This window comes from Scyliorhinus torazame, chromosome 6, assembly GCF_047496885.1.
Source record: "Scyliorhinus torazame isolate Kashiwa2021f chromosome 6, sScyTor2.1, whole genome shotgun sequence".
Taxonomy (NCBI): Eukaryota; Metazoa; Chordata; class Chondrichthyes; order Carcharhiniformes; family Scyliorhinidae; genus Scyliorhinus; species Scyliorhinus torazame.
This window is the reverse complement of record NC_092712.1, coordinates 234692837-234709342: the sequence shown is the minus strand read 5'-3', so window position 1 is coordinate 234709342 and position 16506 is coordinate 234692837.

Below are 16506 nucleotides of genomic sequence, written 5' to 3'. Positions count from 1 at the left end.
GAATTGAACCTGGGACCCTGGCGCTGTGAATTAACAGTGCTAATCATTGTGCGACCGAGCCGCCGGCATAGTCCAGAAAAACAAGTAGTGAATTATAGACAAGGGTTAATCTTTACACATTTTCATGAGCAACTGTTTAAAGAGAAACTTAATACAAATAAGCACCTCATCACCCATCGACTACAGATTCAGTTGCTGTTCCTCTTTGTAGGGACTGAGGTGAATCCCCAATTAGTGAAGCACGTTATGTGTACAACCAAAATTTCAAAACAAATTATTCCAAAGACTTTCATTTTCTTTATAAAGCATCAAATTGCAAAACCCCCACCTCTAGGATTTCTAACTGTGTCTTCATACTTGAATGTGTGTGCACGAGCACTTATTACCATTATCTAACCCTTGATTGAACACATTTTATTCCACAGTACCTATATTGTAAAACACAAGTGTTTGAGGTACAAGGTGCCTTCTTTGCTACCATCAGCTGCTTAGAGTCCAACATTTTGTAATTAATTTGAATTTATCAACAATTCACTTGTGCACATTCCTTTAGTACTGTCTTGCCAATGTCTTTGTCCTAGTGTTGCTACACATTGGTACCTGAGTGACTGCGGCATGGCTGGTGGAAGACTGCTGACGTTCACAAGGGGGACTGTAGCTGGCCTGCCAGGTCACCTTTAAGCAGCTCCGGGTCCATAGGCCTAGTTTCAGACTGCACCATCTCAGCATGTACTGAATGACCTATTGGCCAGGATTCTCCATCTTCCTTCAAGGTGGCCATCAGGTGGACGTTGAGAGCAACTCCCTTAGGGGGTTACCCCCTTGGCCCACAGCGTGGTCCATCATGTAGGAGGACTGGAGGATCACGGGGACCTGAAGACTCAGGTGCCGTGCCCGTTAAGTGTGTGTAAATGGGTCATTAGAACCCATTTGCATTAATTAGCATAATCTTGCTGATGTGCGGGCGCAAACCGCAATCCTGCCACCAGTGAGGGGCTGGAGCATAGCGGTTGTTTTCGGTTGGACTCCCGATTCTCCGCTCCGACGCCGGCTGCCGTATTCTCCGGCGCCGGTTTTCAGGTGGGGGCGGGGATCACGCCACGCCGGTTGGGATCCATTGGCAGCGGCCCCTCCGGCAATTCTCCAGGCCCCGATGGGCTGAGCGGACATCGGTTTCTGGCCAGTCCCGTCGGCGTGGATTGGAAATTGTCCCACACAGTGGGACTTGGCTGGTAAGGCCGGCTGGTGCGGTCCTCGGGGGGGCATGGGAGGATCCGGCCCCAGGGGGGGCCCCACGGTGGCCTGGCCCGTGGTCAGGGCACACCGATCTGTGGGCGGGCCTGTGCCGTGGGGGCACTCCTTCCTTCCACACCGGCCGCTGTAGGGCTCCGCCAAGGCCGGCGCGGAGAATACACCCACCTGTATACACCCTTTGTAGAGAGTACAGAAAAGGTTTACCAGGATGTTGCCTGGTATGGAGGGTATTAGCTATCAGCAAAGATTGAATAAACTGAGATTGTTCTACCCAGAGAGTCGGAGGCTGAGGGGCGACCTAAAAGAAGTTTATAAAATTATTAGGGGTATAGATAAGGTGAACAGTTGGAGGCTTTTTCCCAGGGCGGAAATGACAATTACAAGGGTACACAAGTTCAAAGTGAGGGGGGGAAAGGTTCAGTGGAGATGGGCGGGGAAAGGTTTTTACACTGAGGGTGGTGGTGGTCTGGAATGCGCTGCCAAGTGAGGTGGTTGAGGCAGATACGTTAGCGACATTTAAGACTTAGCTGGATAGGCACATGAACAGACAGGGTAGAGAAGGATATAGGTGGTTGGTCTAGATAGGACACACGATCGGTGCATGCTTGGAGGGCCAAAAGGCCTGTTCCTGTGCTGTATTGTTCTTTGTTATTTGTTCTTGACTGTTCTGATAGTTTGTGGTCAACCTCACAAATTCCACTCTCCAAAAACTTGAGTTCATCCAAAACTTGGCTGTCCATAACTGAGCTGCATTCACCCACAATCCTTGCGCTCACTGACCTACACCTGCTCTCAGCTAATTAATGCCTTGGTTCTGAAATTCTCACCTTTATTTTCAAATTTCTCCCTGACCCCTTCTCTCCTCAACTTTGTAATCTACTCCAGCCTCACAATCCTCTGAAACCATTGAATAGAATCCCTACAGTGCAGAAGGAGGTCATTTGGCCCATTGAGTCCGTAACCCCACCTACCTTTTTGAATACTGAGGGGCAATTTTCGCAAGGCCAATCCACCTAATCTGCACATTTTGGACTGTGGGAGGAAACCAGAGTTGCCGGAGGAAACCAATAGAGACACGGGCCGGGATTCTCCCCTACCCGGCAGGGCGGGGGGTCCAGGCGGGATGGAGTGGCGAGAACCACTCCGGCGTCGGGCCACCCCAAAGGTGCGGAGATCCGCACCTTTAGGGCCCAACCCCTCACCTTGAGGAGCTAGGCCCGCGCCGGAGTCGTTGGCGCGCCACTGGCCGGCGGGAAAGGCCTTTGGCACCACGACAGCCGGGGCCGAAGGGACATTGCTGGCCGGTGGGAGTCCGCGCATCCGCGGGAGCGTCAGCGGCTGCTGACGTCATCCCAGCGCATGCGCAAGGGGGGTCACCTATGTGTCGGCCATCGCGAAGGCCTACACGGCCGCGCGTAGTAAAAGAGTGCCCCCATGGCACAGGCCCGCCGGCCGATCGGTGGGCCCCCGATCGCGGGCCAGGCCACCGTGGAGGCACCCCCCGGGGCCAGATCGCCCTACGCCCCCCCGAGGACCCCGGAGCCCGCCCGCGCCGCCAGTCCCACCGGTAAGAGAGGTGGTTTAATTCCCGCCGGCAGGACTGGCAGCAGCGGGACATCGGCCCATCGCGGGCCAGAGAATCGCTGGGGGGGGCCCGCCGACCGGCGGGGTGGTCGGAGAATCCCGCCCATGGTGTGAAAGTGCAAACTCCACACAGACAGTCACATAAGGCCGGAATTGAAAGCGGGTCCTTGACGCTGTGAGGCAGCAGTGCTAACCACTGTGCCTCCATGCTGCCTAAATATCTGTACTCCTTTAATTTTGGACTCTTTGAGAATTCCCAGTTTTAATATTTCCACCAGTGGTAACCATGCCTTCAGCTGCCAAAGCCCAAAGTTCAGGAATCCCCTCCCTAAACCTTCTTCACCCCTCTTCCTTGTATTTCTTCTTCTTCATCATGCTCCATAAAACCCACCTCTCTGAGCAAACATTTGGTCACCAGTCCTAGATCTCTTTCTGCTACTCAATGGTACACATTGCTTCTTTACTGCTCCGATGAAATGCCTTGGGATGTTTCATTACGTTAAATGTGCTATAGAAATACAAGCTTTTGTTGCTGAACTTTTCTTGCATTTTCTGTTTTTATTTCTGAATTCCAGCATCCGCAATATTTAGATTTTTTTAATATCATAGAATTTACAGTGCAGAAGGAGGCCATTTGGCCCATCGAGTCTGCACCGGCTCTTGGAAAGAGCACCCTACCCAAGGTCAACACCTCCACCCTATCCCCATAACCCAGTAACCCCACCCAACACTAAGGGCAATTTTGGACACTCAGGGCAATTTATCATGGCCAATCCACCTAACCTGCACATCTTTGGACTGTGGGAGGAAACCGGAGCACCCGGAGGAAACCCACACACACACGGGGAGGATGTGCAGACTCCGCACAGACAGTGACCCAAGACGGAATCGAACCTGGGACCCTGGAGCTGTGAAGCAATTGTGCTATCCACAATGCTACCGTGCTGCCCAAGCTTTCTTCAATTCTTCTTATTTTGAGTGATATCAGCAACATTGCATGTTTCAAAAATCATGATAAAAGTTGGCTTGATAAACGTTCTGTCAAATGTATCCTTGATCCCAGTGATCCTTTCCCTCCTCCTGTTGTATTCTAGACAAAGGCTCTAAATCTCCATTGGATTGTCCTGATCTCCTCCTGTGACCTCGGTAGGAGATTGGCAAAATCAGTGCCAAAATGGCACAAATAGATAATTGCATACATCAATGCAATCTGGTGTTCTGTTCATTTTCTGTCAAATTTACATCAGTAAATTAGAACAAACCTGAGGAAAATGACGAAACATAATGTTCCAGTACTTTCGATGAGGGCCAGAAACCCTATTTCAAGAGAAAAATGCACACTTAATTTCCTCTGATTTTTCTGAGTGATCATCCAATGAAGGACCTTCACATCCTATAGCACTAGCTGCCATACACTGGTAAGTAAAGAGTTTCAACGTCCCAAAGCTACTTTGAAAACATTTATGGAGAGAAGATAAGTGTGTAAGGGGGCAGGGTAGATATGGGGTAGAATGGCAGGTGGGTAAGGGTGTTAAGCTGACAGGTGGATAGGGTGATATTTGGGAGAGGTTGGTCGGATGGTTGGTGGGTAAGGTGCATTAGAGGATACAAGGGACTGGATTTTCCGGTTTTGAGACTATGTCCGGAGCATGTGTCTAGTATTATGACCAAAAAGTCGCCGCCGCCCCCGCACTGATGCTTCGCCTGGTGGGGGATTAGCAGCTGCGCCACATAAAATCCCGGCTGTACATGGAGATGCGGATGGAGAATTGCTGGGTCCGTGGCTGCGCATGCGCACGGCGCGACCTGCAGCCGTTGCGCCGTACAACATGGCGCCCGTCGCGCGTAACCTGGTCTTCCAGATGGTGCCCCCTTGTAACCCCCCTAGCCACCCCTGTACCACCCCCCACCAGTCTACCCCAGCCCCCTATAAAGCTCTCCCCCAAGCCAGCAGAAAGGCTACCCCCCTCATCCGTGGTGCCGTTGGACACAGTCCGTAGTTGCCACGCAAGGTTGACAAAACCTCAGAGCACACGCACCCCACACTGTCGGGCAGTCGGCCCATCGGCAGTGGAGCATCAGGGGAGGGCCTATAGGTGACGTCCTGAGGCCTACCCAAAGGTGTGCGGCGTACTCACTGATGATGCCTTTTTGCAGGGGGCTGAGCATATGAAAACAGGCACCGCCCCCGATTTCGGCATCAAAACTGATTCTCCAGCCAACCGCCGAATGCGATTTCGGCGTCGACAATCGGAGAATTCAGCCCAAGGTGTTCGTCATTTATTAGCTAAGGTAACCTAAGCTTTCAATTTCAGCACAACAGGTGGCTTGTGAAAGAATGGATGAGGTGCATAGGGTGGCACATGGGTGAGTGGGTGAGGTGGATAGGTTGGCAGATGGGTGAGTAGACGGTGGGTCAGGGGCTAGTCAGGCCAGGGAAACGGGTGCCATGGGATAGTGGAGGGAAGGGGTGGAGACAGTATTTGGGAGGTTAAGGATGGAGTTTGGAGGCGTCAGTTTGAGATTGAGGCACGGTGCTCAGTTGTGACCTAGGTGTTAGGCTTGGTATTTTTCTGTCTAATATCTCCTGGGTAATTATTCTGGTAAGTAAGTCTGACTGTCTGAAGTCTCTGACTCTACGAGATGAAGACCTTTTGGGGCGCCCTGGTAGACAGAGGAATTGCCCATCAGAAGTTCAAATTTCCTGTCAAATTCCCATCAGAGTCACTACATTGGGATTTCAGAGGAGTCCCAGCGCATCTTTTGGAATATGCCCAGTCTTCGACTATCCAGAGACCCAAAGATCTGAGCTGAAATTTCAGGTTGTTACGTATCAACAAAAACCTTTGCTTGCTAAATGATACACATAATGTATCCTCCAACAAATGTGTATTGAGCGTAAAATGTTGAGCAATATTTAGAAAGAACACTCGCACTCCTCAGAACCCACCTTTATATTGTACAACATGTAAGGTTGATCTCTTGAAATGGATAAGTGTTGGTGCTAATACTTTGTTAAAGATTGCCTTGTGTGTGAATGAATGAGTTCTCTCATGTATAATAATTTTATCCACAGCATATAACTAGGAAAGCTTTGTTTCTCTGTGTATATAAGGCCCTGCCAAGTCTACCCAGCATCTGAAGTATTAACTCACAAATTGGAATTTAAGTTTCTAAAGTGTATTGTTGTTTTTGGCACAGAGCCTCTCTAATTTCACTGAATAAACGTAAACATTCCAGACTTTTATTGTTGAAGGGAGTAATTAAAATTCACAGGAGCAGACCTCTTGTGCCATTGTGTGCTTCATTTGTGGTTTGCATGTGCAGTTACATTAACTTCTACAGCCTCTTTTCATTATAATGCTATTAGTCATTGAAGATTGATCAATATATCATGTATAGAACATCCTGAATGGGAATGCCTACCTTCATTGTGGACTTCCTGATAATTACTTCTTTTTCAAGCTGGCTTGTAAGAACAAGTAGATAAAGAAAGAGTGAGAGAATTATAGCAGGCGATTCATAAAAGGAAGGCGAGGTTATGCGTGAAAAGAAAGAATTAGAAGGAGGGCATTGAGGAAGAAAGAATAATGTTAGAGAGTAAAATTATCAAAGGAGGCAATGGAACATAAATTTTTTTAAAATTAAGAGCTGGTTGCATTATATTTTGAAATTGAGGGGACTTTTAGCCTTTGTTCCTGGGGCATTTAGATGATAGAAAATGGAGAGAGACATATGCCCGCTCTTCATTCCAGTAAAAAATGATCTGCTTTCCCAGCTGGACAAGAAGAAGAAGCTCACACTTGAAGTAGTTGCGAACTTCATTATAATATATAAATGACATGGCAGCTCTGTTCTGGGAACGTTTGCCTCTTGTCCTGTGCTTTACACATTTTTAAAGCATGTATAAACAACACCCATTGTTACTGGGTCGCGAGGGTTGCTAAGCGATGGGCAGTGGAGGTTAGTAAATCTAAAGGGGCTAAAAAGAACTTCATGTCCTGCTTTTCAGACCATTTCTGGCTCATTTTACTTAATTCATTTTCTTTTCTCTCGTGTCACGTAAATTCTCATGAACCTTTCTGCCAGTTGCTTTTTTTACTCTCCCCATGGTACAGACATCGCCATCAATGGGTTTTCCAATGGAAAACCACCACCGTGGGTTGCTGTGAAGAAAATGACTCCAAATGATAGCTGCTTTGTGATGCATAAGAGGTCCTCTATTTATGTTCACTGGTACTTATACACCTGCATTTGCAGTCAAATGTGACTGGGTCAGATAGTGAGCAGAATCTTGTGCTCTCACTGGTGGGGAGCTTGGAGGCAGGAAGAGCACTCGATTTATGCAGGATGGGGTGTGGCTGAACCTGACTGCTTTCCCACATCTGCCCGAATTAAGTTCTAGGTAACAAGGTCCATGGTGGACATTCCCACCCCACTGCCAATTGAGGTTCTTAAGTGGCCAGTTAAGTTTAACTAAAGGCCTAATCCTGCTGCTGGGATTAACCTAGCTACAAGTCGGCCTGTTGCCATCTGGCATGCATGACAGCTGCTACCCTGAGCTGCTACAATATAATATGAAGAATGGTGTGCCAGGTTGATCAACACTACAGTGAAGCCTGACATGTTGTACCAGTTGCATTTATAGACATTGTCACACCCACCTGGCAGTGATAGTGGAAAAGTGTCTTTACAGGACCTGGTCAGAAGAACCAGAACTATTTCCTGTGTGGACACCAGCCACCTGCTGCCAACTTGTACCATGGGGCTGGTGGAGCCAACAATGGAGCCAGTCAACTGCAGTATCAAACCCACGTGTAAGCCCTCCTTTGATTGCATTTTTGTCTGTCACTTGTCTCTTCGAACACCATAAAATCTGTTGAAGAGTTAGATGCATTTTGACCTTCTGTAAAAGCTTGGAAAATACTTATTCACCTCCCACCCCACATTGTGACACCCCTCAGTAATTGTCCCTATTCCTTTTAGTTTCACTGGACAGACATTTATTTTCCCGATACCAGTGTGCTGCCTCCACCAGTCTCAGTATAAACCTGCATTTGCGAACCAAGATGCAAATGAGCTGACCTTGGAAATTTGCATGCTACTAACACATTATGGGGTAATTTTGAGTTTGGTAACAGTCTAAAATGAGCAATAGTGAATCGGCAGCACAGTTTACATCTCTCTCAATTTTGATTTTGATTTCAATACAGGTTTAGTAATAATATGACCCAACCAGCACCAAATCAGAAAAGGCAGCCCCAAATGTTTTAATGTAATTGCTTCTTCAAGGAATCAAAGAATGCTAGCAATACGGAGGAGGCCATTTGGCCTGATATGTGCATGACAGCTCGCTCCAAGAGCAACTCACCCAGCCCCAATCCTCTTTTCCCTGTAGACAAGCAATTATGTAATACCATTTCGAAAGCAGATTGAATCTGCTTCCGCTGAACTCTCAGACAGCGTTTTCCAGGTATTAACCACTTGTTCCATGAAAATAAAATGTCCTCGCGTTGTCTTTTACCTTAAATTGGTGACCTCTAGTTCTTGACTCGTCTGCCAATAGAGACATTTTCTCCCTGTCAACTCTGTTCAGATCCCTCATGATTTTGAGCACCTCTATCTTCTCACCCTTCTTTTCTCAATGGAAAACAGCCCAGCTTCTCCAGTCTACAATCGTAACTGAAATACCTCAACGCTGGAATTATTCCTGTAAATTCTTTCTGTACCCATTTTAATGACTGCATCTCCTCCCTGAAGTGTAGTATCCAGCACTGTACACAATGCACCATTTGAGCCCAAATCCATTGTTTTATAATGGCTCACTATAACTGTTCTACTTTTGTACCCTATTATAAATGCCAGACCAGATCCCAACAGTAGTTAAGATATTGGACCAGAACCGCAAAGTTTTTTTATTTTTAAAATTGCGGAAAGATCAATTTACTCCAGGAGTGACTGCATGAGAAACAGGGCTTGATTATTTTTACAAACAAAACTTTATTAAAGCAAAAGAAAAGCATCATTTAAATGTTTAAACTTCAAACCTGACAAGAACAGATTACAAAAGTATCTCTTAACCCTAACACATAATTTCCTATTAAACAAAATGTAAAATGAACATACAGCTCTCAACTCACATATGCAGGCAGGCAAAAATAATACTTGCATTTACAGAGCATATCTCTGCTGTTAGTGCAGCTCCTGCAGACACCTTTCCAAAAGCCTGTCTCTGTGGCAGCTTTTCATGCTCTCTCCCGATGGCTATCCAAATCCTTCTGCCCCCACCTGTTCGAATAGGATTCTTTTCCTCTCTCTGAGCTCCATCCAGCCCCTCAAACAATGGATCTGTCCTAGGGTGTCCAGACTTGAACTCATCATCACTACCTATAAAAGAAAATCCGTTCTGGGTGAGATTAGAGGGGTGACAACAACCCTGCTATCTAATGGCACTCTGTCTTGTTTTTGTGCCCCGGCAGGGAAACCCTCCCAAGGTCGCATTTAGCTTCATTTCCAGCACTGGTTGGAGCTCCTCAGGAAGAAATTTTTAAATGGCGCCCCGATCTCGCGACCCCCTGATGCAACCCCAACAATGGCACAATGACCCAACTCACCTATTGGGGGGTCCTCGAAATCCCTCGCACCCCACCACATCTGGGCAGGGCACCCCACCTGCCTGGAGGCTGATCATCCGGGAGCTTCTGATCACCTGAGGGATCACCGCAGGTACTGTTGCAAATTTGCACCGGAGACGCCAATAATGTTGCTCTTTTTTAACTGGATACTGATATGACAGTTATTAATGATGGTATTGCTTTCAGAGTCGCCATGTATCAGATGATACCACCACAAGGTTTAACCGGATAGCGGTCAAAGACCCAGCAACAAGTTAGTTAGTTCAAGTTCAATGATAGTTTATTTACACACAAGAATTACTTCGACATGCAACATAAAACACTACAAACTAAATTACACCTAACACTACAACAACCTGTACTTAACTTCAGGCATCCGGCTTAATGCAGAGGAACAAGGCCTTTGTTCGGATCTTGCGTGGCTGATCTGGAGAAGTGACTTCGTTTCTGCTGGGCTCATCTGTCTGGCAGTGATCGTTGGTCTTGAACTTGCTTCTGGTCGTGGTGCTGCAATTGGTATCAGGCAAAGGCCGGGCCAAGAGAGTGCCAGTGCGCCGGGGCCAAAAGAGACTGAACACATGTTAGTGTCTCTTTTTATCCTTTGGGGGTTTCGTGCTTTTTTGGGCGGTCCTTAGCTTCGGACCCAATAATTCGGCAGGCTTCGATTATTGCCTTCGATTATAGCCAATAAAGGGGCAGGTGCCTTGATGGCTGGGCATGTCCTGAGCGGTCATTGACCTTGGCTGTTTGGGCTTCCTGGGTGAAGGGAGTGGCGCCGATGAGTCTGTATCTGATACCTGAGTACAAGTCTTTTGTTCTGGGGAAATGGGCCATTAGAATGCAAATTGGCTGGGGGTTTCGATAGTGTCTGGTTATCTAGTGGCAAATATACACTTAAGCTCTGAGTCCGTCTGGATCCTGCATTGACCATATTTCCCGTGATTCTTTGCAAGTGGCCATACATCCCTTGTAAGTGGCCATGTTTCCCTTTGTAAGTGGCCATCCCAGATGGCTACGTCCTGTCCTTTTGATCCTGAACGTGAAGTGTGGTGGATCACACAATCGATCCCTCATCAGTCTTTGGTGTGCCGCTTACCCTTGGTCAAGGACTTGTTCTACACTACTCTGTCTTATGTTTTTGGAGCATTTATCTAAGTTTTTAATACATCACACATTCATAAATTCTAAGGGGCCACTATAAACATTTAATCATACATTTAACTTATTTATACCAGGGAACCTCTAACTGTCATTAACTAAGCTACTCTAATGCTGCTGGCAAATATCAAATGGAACTTATAATACAGTACAAAAATTTTAAACGACAGCAGCATCATATTTCTACTTAAGTCATTACACCCATAGAAAAATACAACCTTTATTTCTTCAGAAGAAAGGTTTAAAATGTTTGTGGGGTTTGGTGGAGTCCAAGGAAAGGGGCTCGGAGTGTATATATTGGGGAGCGGGAGGCTCTTCTTCACCATTTGCGGAGTTTAAGTGTCTGAATGAAACTGCAGAGTATTGCTATTACCAAAAGGGCTTCTACTGTATAGGAGAGGGAATACCATTTTACAATGTTTTCGCATCATGTGGGGGTAACAGTGTTTTTCTCTATGTGTGGTGTGGTGTCCGGGCTAGGGGTATCATGTTGTGTGGTCATGTTCGGAGCTGGTGTGGTGCAGGATACAAATGCTTGTAACGTGCGCAGTTGTAGGGATCCAACGATGATCATAATGGAGGTCATCAGTTCTGTCTTCATCTTCTTGTCTTTGTGTTCTTTGTTCTTCATATATTCCTGGGGGTGCAAGCATAATATCTGTTATTACCCTTGGTTAATATCTCGTTTTGTTTCTCTTTCTCGTCTGAATTTCAATTACCCATTAGAATCTTTACCATGTGTGACTCCCTCATTTTTTTTTGTTGAAATAACCATTTTGGAGATAAGACAACCAAAAAAAAAAATTCTGTTAAAGTGTAAGGAATTTTGCAGCTTGTGGTCGATGCGTATAGCAACAAATTTTGTGACAAGCAAGTGTGTTGAACATGTAAATAGCAGTTGGGGTAGCGATCAAAGAGTCGCTGAAAGTAAAGAGTTGAGTGCAGAGACTATGACAAAAAGCATTCTTTAAACCACACGCAAAAAGAACAGATAAGGGGAAACAAAGACCTGCCAAGCACAGTAAGGAGTGCTAAGAACTTTTCCAAATTACTCGCAATGGCGGGTACAATGGAGTGCGCGAGAGCCGCAGCAGGGCAAGAATGGGTGAACTTCCTCGGGTAGGGCGGCGATCAGCGCCGTTGCTCCACTACCCAAGCTTGGCTGACCAAATACATAGGGGGTCCTCAGGCAGGGTGGGGATTAGTGCCGTTACTCCACTGCCTGGGTGACCTTACACGAGCGGAAAGAATTTGTAACATATAGACTCTGACAATGTGCAGAAGAGTAATCATGACTGCATCAAGAAATTTAGTGACTGGGCGACATGAATTATAACATGTGAGACCGGAAGAATCAAGAAATCAAGAAATTCCATGTCGAAGTGACATTAACTAAAACCATGTAAGATCAGAAAGAAAGAAAGAAAGAAAGCGGGCAGGTTCCATCAGGAAATAGGACACCGTAAATCTCAGTCGGTTCCTTTTTCTCATCATCTGGATACCTCAGGGTTCCGTATCAAAAAGCGTCGCGAAAGGGTTACCGTAACAGGAGTCAGACTCTGAATCATCACCATCTCCTGGTTGCCAAACTCGTGTCTGGCGTTTTTCTGCCGTGGCCGTGGCACAGAATTGATACGAGTTATCGCGGTGCCAATGGGGAATTTTTGGGTCATGAGGGGCGGTAGCTGCAATAGGCAAATTTCTCTCGTCAGGCAGTGGCAGTGGCTCTGGCTGTGGCAATGAAAGGGGGTATAGGGGGCCAAACATGTCTTGGTCGTGGTTCCAGGGGCTGGAGCGACTGGAGCCTGGGCGGTTGTGCCATTGGTCGTTGATTTCCAATAAGTCTGGAGTGCTCTCACTAGCGTCTGAATCAAGTTCAAGGTGGGAAGTCGTTCCTGTAGGCGGAGACACGGTCGGGTCTGTGGACGTGCTGTCCTGGCTGGGGGAGGGTCGGGCTAGGTTGTCAGTGGGCGGGGCATACTCGTCTGCCATTGCTAGGGAGACGTGGTGTGAGTGGCTGCATTGGAGTCCATAAACGTTAAGCTGGTTGATATGGAACCAACCTGTTTTTCCATTAGGGTACAGAGGGGCTCACTTTATTGCACGCCAGACACGAGTTTGGCAACCGGGAGATGGTGATGACTCAGAGTCTGACTCCTGTTACGGTAACCCTTTCGCGACGCTTTTTGATACGGAACCCTGAGGTATCCAGATGATGAGAAAAAGGAACCGACTGAGATTTAGGGTGTCCTATTATCTGATGGAACCTGCCCGCTTTCTTTCTTTCTTTCTTTCTGATCTTACATGGTTTTAGTTAATGTTTATTTGTATACAGAAGGGCTCACTTTATCCGAAATGGAGTAGGGTCCTGCAAATTTAGGGGAGAGGAACGAACTTGGGTTGTATAGGGAAACCATCACTTGCTGACCGACTGTATACTCGACTGGGTGGACTGTTTTATCAAAGCAGACCTCACTCTGCTATTTCCTAGCGCCTAGTCGGACAGCTGCAGCAAGCTGGGCTGCTTTAATATTTTCCATGATCTGTTGGACTGCTTTTTCGTGGGTGAGGGCGGTGACTGTGGGGCTGGCCAAATCAAGTCCTAATAAATATTCAGTTCCTTTCATGGGGCATCCGGTCATAAGGGTGTGGGGGGTGAATCCTGTGGAACTTGATACTGTGTTCCTAATAAATATAAGGGCGAATGGGAGAACCATGTTCCATGTGGTGTTGTGCTGTTGCACCATTTTCCTAATAGTAGCTTTCAGGGTCCGCTTCATACGTTCCACAATGCCGCTGGATTGTGGGTGATAAGCAATATGGAACTTCTGTTTTACGCCGAAAATTGTCAGGCCATTCCGCATAACTCTGCCTGTAAAATGAGAACCTTGGTCCAATTCAATGCTGCGGGGGAGTCCCCAGCGTGTAAATATCTGCTGCGTTAAAATCTTGGCTGTTGCCTTAGCCGTGTTTGTCCTGGAGGGAAATGCTTCCACCCATTTTGTGAAGGTGTCGATCACCACCAACACATATTTAAACCATTTCTGCAGAGGGGGAGGGGACCAATATAATCAAGCTGTAAATTCGTCCATGGGCCATTAATAGGTCGGGTGTGCCTGAACTGACCTTTCCTGGAGTATCTTTCTGGATTATTTTGTGCACAAATTAAACAATTTTCAATATAATGCGTGACGTCTGCTTTTAAATCGGGCCACCAGCACAAAGGTCTTAAGTGGGCAATGGTGGTTTCTATCCCCTGATGGCCGTGTCCATCATGAAATTGGCAAATTATCTGGTTCCTGTCCTGGGGATCACATAAATTCCATTCTTTAAAATTATTCCGTCCTGTACCATCAGTGTGTCCTTGAATTTGTCGTAGGGAGCTGGGAAGGTACCGTCTAAAATTTGTCTAAGAGTGTCGTCTGCCTTTTGACCTGGGCTAAATCTTCGATATTTGTCTGTTAAACCTGGACTGCGTGTATCGGCTCACACTCGGGGGGGTTGCCAAATGTGACCGTGTCGTGATCCTGCCTTTGCTAGGGCGTCTGCCTTTACGTTACCAAGTGGGGGCGAACGATGATGGCTTCTGACTTTTATTATGCCATATGTGCGGTCTTTAGCTGTTTCAAGAATGTGCTTCTAGAATGGGGCTGAGGGTAGGGGTTTACCGTCAGCGGATATGAATCCTCTAGATTCCCACAGGAGCATGAATTCCGTCAAACTGTTACAGACATATAAACTGTCCGAATATATATCTGGAGGGGGTCGGAAAAGAATCTGGGTGCTGCACTATATATGCAATTGCTGCCAATTCGGCTGCCTGCGATCCTAAGTGACGTGGCAATTTTAGCGATATCTCCTCTAATGCGCGTCCCTGCGCATCTTCCACATTAATACCGCATCCTGTTATTCTTTTTCCATTATCAATGGTGGAGGAGGGCAGCACGGTGGCGCAGTGGGTTAGCACTGCTGCCTCACGGCGCCGAGGTCCCAGGTTCGATCCCGGCTCTGGGTCACTGTCCACGTGGAGTTTGCACATTCTCCCCGTGTCTGCATGGGTTTCGCCCCTACAACCCAAAAATGTGCAGGGTAGGTGGATTGGCCACGCTAAATTGCCCCTTAATTGGAAAAATGAATTGGGTACTCTAAATTTTAAAAAAAAATCAATGGTGGAGGAACCATCTACATAAATTTTTAAAGAGTCATCCGTGGGTGTAGCGATTTTGGAATAAAGGGTCCTGTGTGGTGTTTGGCTGCAATGATTTGGCACTCATGTGGCGTTCCTTCATACTGCAGGTTGTCCGCTAAAAATGTGTGGGTCTTTGTCCGTTTAACTGTGATGTCCCTTCCTTGTCGGAGCAGGGTCCAGCGAGCTGCTCTGATCTGGCTAACTGAACCGTCTTTTAACCTACCATCTAACATTAGCTGCGTTGGGGTGTGCTCGGACTAAATCCCCAAAGACCACTTTAAAGTGTATCCAAAGGCGTCCTGCGTATGCAGTCGGATGCTCTCCCTTTTTTTGTCTACAACGGTTTAGACCTTCTACGGGGTCTCCTCTGTTGTAGCCACCAATCACATCTAAAATAGCTGCCTTCATCTCCTGCAGGCTTCCTCCTCCTACATTCTGTGGATCTGGTAATGCTGAGCTAACGGACGGGTCAAGGCTCATAACTATCAGCTTAACTTCTTCCCTTTCGTCCAGACCGTACATAACTGTCTGTTGTCTTACTCGCTCAAAGAAATTATGCGGGTCTGCTGTGGGTTGGAATGGTTCAATTTTGTCACACGCATCTCTCAATTGTGTGATGGTTAGTGGGGTGGTGTACACAAAATCGGGCTCATCGTCAATCGGTGACTTACATAGAACATAGAACATAGAACAATACAGCGTAGTACAGGCCCTTCGGCCCACGATGTTGCACCGAAACAAAAGCCATCTAACCTACACTATGCCATGATCATCCATATGTTTATCCAATAAACTTTTAAATGCCCTCAATGTTGGCGAGTTCACTACTGTAGCAGGTAGGGCATTCCACGGCCTCACTACTCTTTGCGTAAAGAACCTACCTCTGACCTCTGTCCTATATCTATTACCCCTCAGTTTAAAGTTATGTCCCTTCGTGCCAGCCATATCCATCCGCGGGAGAAGGCTCTCACTGTCCACCCTATCCAACCCCCTGATCATTTTGTATGCCTCTATTAAGTCTCCTCTTAACCTTCTTCTCTCCAACGAAAACAACCTCAAGTCCATCAGCCTTTCCTCATAAGATTTTCCCTCCATACCAGGCAACATCCTGGTAAATCTCCTCTGCACCCGCTCCAAAGCCTCCACGTCCTTCCTATAATGCGGTGACCAGAACTGTACGCAATACTCCAAATGCGGCCGTACCAGAGTTCTGTACAGCTGCAACATGACCTCCCGACTCCGGAACTCAATCCCTCTACCAATAAAGGCCAACACTCCATAGGCCTTCTTCACAACCCTATCAACCTGGGTGGCAACTTTAAGGGATCTATGTACATGGACACCTAGATCCCTCTGCTCATCCACACTTTCAAGAACTTTACCATTAGCCAATTATTCCGCATTCCTGTTATTCCTTCCAAAGTGAATCACCTCACACTTCTCTACATTAAACTCCATTTGCTACCTCTCAGCCCAGCTCTGCAGCTTATCTATATCCCTCTGTAACCTGCTACATCCTTCCACACTATCGACAACACCACCGACTTTAGTATCGTCTGCAAATTTACTCACCCACCCTTCTGCGCCTTCCTCTAGGTCATTGATAAAAATGACAAACAGCAACGGCCCCAGAACAGATCCTTGTGGTACTCCACTTGTGACAGAACTCCATTCTGAACATTTCCC